The sequence below is a fragment of the Pteropus alecto genome, unplaced genomic scaffold (genome assembly GCF_000325575.1).
Source record: "Pteropus alecto unplaced genomic scaffold, ASM32557v1 scaffold239, whole genome shotgun sequence".
Lineage (NCBI taxonomy): Eukaryota > Metazoa > Chordata > Mammalia > Chiroptera > Pteropodidae > Pteropus > Pteropus alecto.
The window spans coordinates 1,066,382-1,076,124 of record NW_006494613.1 but is presented as its reverse complement, the minus strand read 5'-3'; the positions used below and the strand labels follow the sequence as shown (position 1 = coordinate 1,076,124).

The window sequence follows — 9,743 nt, the reverse complement described above, 5'->3', positions numbered from 1 at the left end:
AAAAGCTCTGCACCTGGGCCTGTTCTTATTAAAGAGTTGTTATAACTTTCAAGTAAAAACCTTTTTTATTGATTTAATCAGGATTATGGAATAAATTTCTCAGTGTTCTATGCTATCGAGTCTTTGTACTATTTTGTGTATTACTGTGGTACACATCTCACACTGGGGTAGAGTTTAAGTATGTACAATGCACTGTGTTGGCAATGTCTTCTGTGATCCTCCAAATTCTACTTTTCTTTGGAGTGGAGTCAAACGCTGTTTGACTCTGAGTCTTCCCAATTACCAGAGTACTTTTTCTTACAATCGTCTGTTATGTAACAAACAATTCTAGCAATTCAGGGCAGATTTATGTCACAGTTTCACCCCCATTCTTAACCACTTGAACAGCCCCAAGTGTTTCCCCCTATCCTCTTATTCTCCCCGCTTCTTTGACCCGTTCTTTGCCCTGGGGGTTACCACCTAAAGACTGGTTCAGATTCAACTAAAAAAAGAAGCAACAGCAGAAGATGGAAGCTCCAGAGGAGAGTGGCCAGGATATTTCTTATCTCACTCTCTTCTTGCTTGGTGAAATAGTTCTGACAGTATCCTTACCCGTCCATAACAGTGGCACCTGCTGAGGGCCCTATTCCCATGGTTCTAGCTTTTACTGGCTTCTATGAACATTATTTCCTTACTTTGCTCTTTTGGGACTAGAGATGATGATAACGGTGTCCTCTTGAGGATGAATCAACAATGATTTAACATTCCTTGGTTGATCCCCTAGTCCTAGTGACACTTCCGTAATATTTTCTTATTAAAATATCCCCATTTATACCATCTAAATTGGAAAAATTTTTTGTTTTTTTGCCAGATTCTATGTCAAACAGGTGGAAACTTACTTTTCACTGTATTTACATTTGAACATGTGTTACTACCTATTCAAAAAATACAAATAATATGTCAAAGAAATAACAATATAATACATCAAAATCTGCAGAACACAGCCAAAGCAGTGCATAAAGGGAAATTTTTAGCTTTAAAAGAAGAAAGTTTGAGAATTAATAATCTAAGTGTTCATCTCAAAAAGCTCAGAAAAGCAAATGAAGAAAAGAAAAAAAAAGACAGGAAATAAAGACAAGATAGAAATTAACAAAATAGAAACAGAGGTAAAAATAAAACAGAAATGAGAAGTTTGTTGAAAAGATCAATAAAATTGATAAACCTTAAGCATATGATCAAGAAGAAAAGAAACACAAATTACTAATGCCAGGAATGGAAAAAAGAGGACAGTACTACAGATCTTAAATATTAAAAAATTTTAAGAGGGTAATGTAACAACTTTATTCCAAAAAAAAAAAAAAAGGCAATATAGTTGAAATGGGCAAATTCCTTGAGAAACATAAATTATTTAAAAGTGATAGATAGGAAATAGGAAAAATAAAAGACCTATATTGATTAATGATTAAAGAAGTTGAATCTGCAATTAAAAATCTCTGTTCTCCCTAACTCCCTCTCTCCCTCCTCCACAAAAAAACGCTGCAGGCCCAGATGGCTTTATTGGCAATTTTTTCCTGAATATTCAAGGAAGAATTAATACTCTTTTAGAGAGGAAAGAAGAACCAATTCTAAATTAATTTTATAAGGCTAGCATAACCCTGATACCAAAACTACCAGGGTTATTATAAGAAAGGAATGTTATGGGCCATTAAGTCTTAAGAGTTTAGACACTAAAATCCTAAACAAAAAAAATTAGTAAATTGAATCCAGTGATAAATAAGAAAGATTATACATTATGACCAAGCGAAGTTTTATAAAGTTGCAAAATTGATTTAATACCCAGAAATCAACATAATTAACCAAATTAACAGTATAAAGAAGAAGGATCATAAGAATACCTAATACATTTGGAAAGACCATTTGACAAAATTCTATGGTCATTCATGATAAAATATCTTAGCAAACTAGAGTTAGAAGTAAACTTCCTTAACCTTATAAAGAGTACCTATAAAATAACTAAAGCTAACATTAAATAAATATTAAATTACTGAACCCTTTACCCCTAAGGCCAGAAATAAGACAAGGATGTCCACTACCACCATTTCTATTAAACATTTTCTTGGAGGATCTAGCAAGTACATTGAGCCAGAAAAAAAAAAAAATTAAAAGATATAAAGACTGGAAAGGAAGATGTGACACTTTTTATTCACAGATGGTATAATTCTATATATATAGAAGTATCCAGCAATCTCGCTATTGGATTAAACCATTCAATATTGTTAAGATGTTAATTCTCCGCAGATTAATCTACAGATTTGATGCAACCCCAATCAAAATTCCAGTTAATTTTGTGTGTGTGGAAATTTATAATATTTATATTGAAATACAAATGATCTAGTACAACCAAGACAATCTTGAAGAAAAAGCACAAAAGTTGAAAGGTTTACCCTACTCAATTTCCAGATTTATTATAAAGCTACAGTGATTTAAAGTGTGTGATATTCACCTGAGGATAAGCAAATAAGTCAATAAACTAGAGAATCCAGAAATATACCCACATATATACAGTTACTTCATGTGCAATAAAAACACAATTACAAAAGGACAATATTTTTAATAACAGTGTATATCCATATCTATTACATAACCATATGGAAAAATTAACATCGCCTCTTACTTCATATCAAACACAAATTATTAATATGAGATTGATAGTAGACCTATATGTGAAGGGTGAAATAATAAAGCTTCTAGAAGAAACATAGGAGAATATTTCCATGAACTTGGATTAAGGAAAGTTAACTAAACAAAACACAAAAATATCAATAAATTGGGCATAATTAAAATTAAGAACTTTTGCTCATCAAAGGTCAGACACCCATAAGAGAGTAAAAAAGTAAGCCATAGCCTAGGAGAATATATCTGCAATGCACATATCTAACAAAATACTTGTACCCATATGTATAAAGGACTCCTAAAAATTAGCAATATAATGGAGAAATATCTAAAAAAAAAAAAAAAAATGAGCAAAAGACTTGAATAGAAACCTCACAAAAAAGAATATCCAAATAGCTAATAAGCAAATGAAAACTAACTGTAGCTAATAAGCAAGTTAAAACCACAATGAGATAACCCATCAAAATGAGTTATACATCTATTAGAATGACTAAATTCATAGTCTGATGATACAAATTATTATTGAGTAGGATCAATCAACTGGAATTCTCATATACTGCTAGTGAGATTATAAATCCCTACAACTTCTAGGAAGCTATTTAGCATTTTATATTAAAGCTAAATATATAACTATCCTATTACCCAGCAATCCTACTCTAGGTATATACCCGAGAGGAATGAAGCCTGTGTCTGCTAGAAAAATGTTCATAGAAGATTTTTCGTAATAACTCCAAATTGGGAACAACCCAAATATCCTTCACCAAAAGAATAGGTAAATAAATTTAGGCCTATTCATACAATAAATGCTATATAGTAATTTTTTAAAAAATATCTAAAACAACAAGACAGAATCTCACAAATATTAGCTGAGCAAAAGAACACAGATATACAAAAAGTATACATTGTATGATTCCATTTACATGAAATTCAAGAAAATAGTGTACTTCATTTTATAGCAATTAATCTCAAATGTACACAAAAGTTGCACTTGTATAGTACACAAAGATAAAGTAATCTCTGTTCTTTAAATAAATGGACGTGATCAAAGGAATCAATTATACCAACCATCTGAACACAATGCCTTATAATCTAATCACTATCTAATGTGGGAGGCTGAGTAGGAGTGCGATGTTCTTAGAGATTTATAAAAAGCCAAAAAAAATAAGCCCCAGCAAACATTATATATCAGATCTCTGTGGTAGAATAATATTTTAAGATATTAACCACTGTGCCTGCACCCGGCCCCAGGATTTTCCCAGGGCTCTTCCTCCCACTCAACCTCAGTATACTCAGCCTCCGGGCAGGAGCAACGCAGCAAGAGGGAAAGAAGCCTTTGTAGTTCTAAAAGCCTACTCCACAGCAGGGACCAGAGCGAACACAGGGCATAGGACAAATGATTCCAAAGAATACATGACTCAGAGCCAGCCTTTTCCACCCTCAAAACTAGCTTTACACAATTTCCTGGATTGATGGGAGCAGAGGAGTGGAGGGAAGTATAACAAGCTAGGCCCCCAGAGAGGTGCCCTGTGCCTTGCCTGGTTGGGCTGTATCCTGGGAGTGGAAGTGGGGGATTGATAGAAACCCCAGAGAGGTTTTAAGGGTCCAAGGGCAGAGGACACATATTCTTGCTTTTAGCGCAAAACCTAAGGGGTGATAAACCTCTCCAATTTATCCTGCACTGGGCCAGAAATAGGAGCAATGAGTGAAAATGGTTACTTGCAGTATCTGGGTTGATGGACCTGCAGTGGCGTCATAGAATTCCCTCTTGCTCCCAAGAAAAAAAGCAAGATGCAACAGAAAGTGGACCCAAGAGTCAGCTGAGAGAAGCAAGAAGAGCCACACTTAGAGAGGCCCAGAGGTCACAAGCAGGGATGAGATAATAGCACACGTGTGGAGCAAGGAGCAGATGCCAGCCTAGTAGATGGTTATCAGGATGCAGATGTCAAGCTGTGACTTGACTAAGCCTCCTGGAACTTAGATTCAACTTCAGAGAAAAGGAGGCCCCTGAATTAACCGAGATTGTTTCAGCCACCAGACAGGATGAAAGCTAAAATATGAATACAGTTACAGAAAAACAAAGTAAATTATTTTTCTTGCGCAAGCGTGGTTTGTCCTGAGGTTTGTACACCTTATGCTTGTCTAGAGATCAAGCTTTTGGTTTAGTGTATTCTAATTCTCTGCTTATCAGACTCTCAACAAAAATTATCTGGAAACTCTGGGTTTCCCTGGTCAAAATCCAACCACTGCTTCCAGCTCTAGGACACTGTGAAGCCCATTCTTCTGGGCTTCACAGTGTCCTAGAAAGAAGAATCGCTCACTTTTGAGATATGTGGCAACAAAAAAGTATAAACATATAAGAATTCTCAGGTTTCCTCTCCCAAGTTCATTAAAATGGAATCTGCCTTTCCTGTTCCTCATTAATCATTTAGTGCCCTCTGAGAGGGATCTGCCTTTGTCAGAGAGGTTCTCCAGAGGGTTTTCTACAGCAGAACTGAGAGGCAAAGGGAAAAGTAAAGGAAGAAGGAAATGTCATTAAAGTCCTGGGGAAGGAGATTGTTGTTGTTGTTGGTAGAGTGTTTGCAGATGTTCAAGGTATGGAGCGAGTGGATGCAGAGGAAAAGGTAGCTTTACAAATTATTGCTATAGCCTTTACTATGTTTAAATAGTAAAAACTGCAGCTATTTTGACATTTCTTTGAGATTATTGAAATTGTACCGCTGTTGGATCACAATGATATAGCAGGCAGAGTTTTTAACAGGAAGCAACAGTAAGCCATCCACTTTGGCAGATTTAAAGCTGAAATGACATTTATTAAAAGGATTTAGGGTAGCTCACAGAAATTGCAGGAAAGCAAAAGTGGGTTTGGGACTATTTATTTAGAAGGATCCTAAAACCTCACCACAGGTCTTTTTACAAGCGCTATCACATGGCCCATCTCAGTTCTCCTTTCCTTCACTGATTTTGGCCCCAAGTCTGGGGTGGGTGTGACTGAGAGGGTGAGTCTAGGTTATGCGCCTGAAATCTGGGAAGGTATGTAATTTTCAGCTTCTGCGGTGGGTGGTGGGATTTCTCTGACATATTGACCCAAAAAGGAGGAGGAATTTCTCCAGACATTAGGGGAGGTCATAGGGTGGGGAGCGAGGAGGATGGCACTTGTCTACCACTAGGATCAACTACCTCATAAGCCCTGACTATAGCATTAGGTTTTTTCTTTAATGCTAATTAAAAATGCAGATTGTTTGTCTCTTCCTCTTGTTACTGAATCAGAATCTATGAGAATGAGGTCTTGGAACTGGCATTTATAAACCAGCATCCCAAGTGATTTTTATGTACCTCAAGTTTAATATACACCTCTATCAGTTTATAGGTATACTTGATAATCACTCTGAAAATCAGCATTTGTGAGAAGACTTGTTGCCCTCCTATCCAGGAAGAAAGTGTAACTGTCCTTTGTAGGGTGTCCAGTCTTCTATGGCTTTAAAGTGTAACAAGCATTGGTTTGACTCCTAGTTCTGCTCTGTATAGCTGCGAGATTTAAAAAGTTACCTCATCTCTCTGAGCTTTACTTACTTCATCTGTAAAACAGGATAACAATAGTATGAACCTGTATTAATTGAGGTAGGACAGGCTATGCTACTGCAACAAACAGCCCTAAATCCTGATGGCTTAGTTAGTAAAAGTTTGTTTCTTATTCTATAGGTGGGTATAGATGGATAATTTTCCTGTATAGCTCTCTCTGAGCATCTGAGCTCCTTTCATTGGGCCCAGCTTGGAGTCCTTTGCTTGCAGTTGGGTACATGAAGAGAAAGCAAAAAAAGACTGTAGGAGGTTGGAAGGGGGCACATAGTTTCTGCCCATATTCTATTTGCCAGAAGTCTGTTTTATGACCAACCTGACTACAGAGGAAGCTGGGAAATGCTGGCAAACACACAGATTTGTCAGAACACCGATTGTTTCAAACACATCCACCTCACAGGGTTGTGAGGACTGAACGAGTAACTGAACCTCATAGGGTTGTGAGGACTGAACGAGCAACATGCAGATATTTTTTCATTCCATTTTAGCTAGATTTTCTTGGGTTTTGTTTCTGATTTAAGGGAGGCAATGCCAGATGGCAGAGTTTTTATGGTTTTAGTTACCACAAATGAAGCATGCACATGAGCTGTCTATTCATTGTCTTCCCTGAGCAGCCTGGCATTGGGATTGGTGACTCTGATGGCCAGCTGACTGCTCTTTCCACAATGGCTTTGTGGTTCTTGGAGGAAACAGCTCTGAGCAGTTTCAGCACAGTAAGATCTGTTGCACATTAGCAGCACTTCTAGCTGCATGATGTTGTGAACCAAGAACTTTCTGGAAGCCACTGGGAAGCATGTGCTTTGTCTTTTCATTGTTCCCATAACCAATGTTGGGCATCACCGTGTGGCCCTTGAATCTTTTCTGCACCTTGATGTTAATGACTGTGGTTTCTGCCAGTTACACTTAATGTTGGCATATCGGTCTTACTGGTGCTGGATGAACTTCCTGGTCCATTTTCGATGCTCTTGGGCTTAGGAGAGTTCTGAGGGCAACCATGACCCCAAATAGGAGATGGCTGCCACCTCTGTAGGCAGCACCCAGGAATAAGGACAGGAAGGTGATTTACTTGTTATTTTTTTTAAATAACAATAGATACAAAATTAATAGACGTTCATTATAGAAAAATTACATAGTACACATAAGCAAAAGAGTAAAACAAAAACTTCCTAAATTCTCATCACCTAAAGATAATAGCTACAAAAACTGAGCCTTTTATTTTTTTTACAAAAGTAAGATTTTGTTTTTCACATCAATTTAGAACATTTTTTTTTCTTTAACATGATATAGTACAGCCCGTTTGGGTTGTCATTACGTATACTTCCACTTCATCGTTCTCAGTAACTGTGTGGTAGTGAGTGTTACAGATGTACTATAGTGTTTTTTAAAAAACTTTGCCAATTGTTGGCAAAGTTTGATTGCTACCATAATCAACACTGTGATGAACATTTTATGCTAAATCTTTGCACATGTCCTTGGCTATTTCATTATTAACCTGGGGTTTCCCACTTACTTTAGCTCTCTGTGTTAGAGCTGAGCATACACAGCAGAGAACACATGGCTGGTCATGCTAGCCATTTAATCAACCATGCATATTGGAACCAGTGGAACAGGTTGGTTTTACTGCTATAAAAACCAGCCAACCCTAGCTCTGACTCTTAAAATTATTCCTCTTCCCTGGAGATTATGTGTGCACGTGCGTGCGTGCACACACACACACACACACACACACACACACGTCCGCGCGCGCAGCCCCCAACTCAAACATCCTCTGGCATACATATTGAGGGAACTGCCTCATGCATTATCTCATATTTGTAAGAGAATAAACTGTCATCTTTGCCTGAGTCAAGAGGAGTCCCTGGTAGCATGGGGTGTTACTATTTATATAACATGTTTTATACATGCTAAGAGGTGCCAAATGTATTAAGTAGATGAGAGTAACTTGCACAATGATATAGGATCAAGATATAAAATTATTTAAAGTTTTTTTTTGTTTGTACAATGAATCTTCTATTACATAAAATCTACAGATCAGCTTCCAAAGAGAATTTTCAAAAATAGGGCAAAAAACTTTTATAAGAACTATTCCTCTCCTGTCAGAGCTTTTCTTATTCTTACCCCTAGTTAAACAGGGCTCAGATAGAGGTCAGTAAAGCTCTGCAATGATTGTACCACCCTCTATTTTTAAAACGCCTCAGCTCCTTGGTTGCTTACACAGGATGATTTACATAAAATTTCCTTGTCCCACTGAGTCTGTCCCCAAACCTTCCTCTGCAGCTTTATCTCCTGCTTGTTTCTCCTTTCTTAATGATCCACTATGGATTATAATAGTTTATAATTAGTTTAAATGTCTGTCTCTCTCTCCTCATAACTTATCTTTTGAACCACAAGATCCTGTCCCTTTCCTCTGCCTACATCTAAGAACCTAGTAGCTGGCATACAGCAGGCAATAAATAAATCTTTGTCATTAATAATAGCTAACATATGATAAGAAGTGCTAGCACTTATTATGTTCTAAGAGCTTTACATGTGTTATCTCCCTTAATCCTCACAACAATCCATGAGTTTGGTGCTATTATTATCCCCGTTACATGGATGAGGAAATTGAGGCTTGGAGGTTAAGCACCTTGCCCAGGATTGCAACAATCAGCAGATAGTAGGACTGGAATTTAAACCCAGCCAGTAAGGCTTCGAAATTCTGGTTCTGACCTATACTGAATAAAATTCATTGTAGAATATAGTCGTGTTAACCATGTCATTGGGACAGAGACCACATGTGGGGAAGTAGTTCAATTTTCTTGATAGGTGTAAAGGCTTCATAGACCAGCTACATCTATTTAAATTCTGTTTTCACCACTTAGTAGCCTTGTGAGTTTGGGAAAGTTACTTAAATTTTCTAAGCCTCTATTTTCTCATCTATAAAATGTGGATAAAAGTGGCCCCATCCTGATGAGATTATAGTGAACATTAAATAATATAATCCTTATTAAGTGTCTGGCATATCATAAGAGCTCAATAAATACTGTATTCACAAAGCTATTATTACCAGATCATAAGACTCATGCTTACTGCTATTTTCTGTCCTGGAGTGAATATTTCAAATGCTTTGGCAAAACAGGACAATCATTCCCCAGTCACCTGCTTTGCGCACAAGTCTGTACATGTGCGTGTATTGGTCACACTATATGAATATAAAATTACAAAGTTCCTAATCGACCTAGAAGGCCTCCCACAGTTTGCTCTGCACTAGCCATATGTGTTCTAGCTTTCCAGGGCAGCATCAAAGAGGGTTTCACAGTCACTATTGCACAATAACTCTCAGGGACCCTCTAATTCCAATATTCCAGGAGTCAAAGATTAAGGCCTCAGGTAGTCATGAAAACTTGGGAGTAGCGTAAGGATTGGAGGCAGCTCCATCCAGCACCCATCAGCTAATAAGACGTAGCATCAACCCCACAAGCCTGTTTGGGCTCAGCTTTCCAGAGACTAAATTCTCACTGGATTCTTCTCTCACC

General features: G+C 37.3%; 1 pseudogene; it reads right to left on the bottom strand.

Annotated features, from left to right (window-relative positions):
• Positions 1-6,818: 6,818 nt before the first annotated feature.
• On the bottom strand, positions 6,819-7,224 carry LOC102895063 (annotated as a pseudogene).
• Positions 7,225-9,743: the final 2,519 nt, after the last annotated feature.